The sequence below is a fragment of the Dipodomys merriami genome, unplaced genomic scaffold, assembly GCF_024711535.1.
Source record: "Dipodomys merriami isolate MVZ:Mamm:240054 unplaced genomic scaffold, mDipMer1.0.p SCAF_432, whole genome shotgun sequence".
NCBI classification, from domain to species: Eukaryota; Metazoa; Chordata; class Mammalia; order Rodentia; family Heteromyidae; genus Dipodomys; species Dipodomys merriami.
Genome location: NW_027205960.1, coordinates 705,555 through 706,222, shown reverse-complemented (window position 1 = coordinate 706,222; position 668 = coordinate 705,555).

Sequence of the window (668 nt, the reverse complement as noted above, 5' to 3'; positions counted from 1 at the left end):
ATATTAAGTGAAATAAGCCAGATCCAATTAAATATATACTGCATGATTTTCCTCATTTATAATAACTAGAATATGCCCATAAATCTACAAGTTAATCCAGTAAGTAGTAAAAGACAAATAATTATACTTGGGCATGAATAACTAACAGCAATCTAAGCATTCACATGGTGAAAACAAGGGCAGCTATTCTTAGGAGAGGATCACAATGGCTCAATACCTATGTACATATGACCATATTGCAATGAACTCTAAGAATCAATCATGCATATGAAATACATATATCTGTATATAATTTAATAGATGTCATAAAATAACCGACTTCCCTGTAATCTCAAAGCAAAATTGTAGGTTTAGAAGATAAAATTGAGGAATGTTTTCAAAACAAAAACAAATATATAGAGGAAAAAGTGGGAAGAAAAGATAAGATGAAAAGTAGAGTAGCTATCTATTGAAGAATTCATAAAAAATTTCCAAAACTATACAAGAGAGCTGGGGTACAGCTCAGTTGTAGGACTAGACTAATATATACAAAGCCATGGGTTCAATCTCCAAGAAGGCATAATAAGGTAATAAATAGTAATAATAAAATAATTACTTGAAATAAATGCTTTCATGTTAGAGAGGCCTGATTCTTAAAAGAGTATACAAATTACTCTCAATTCTTGTAT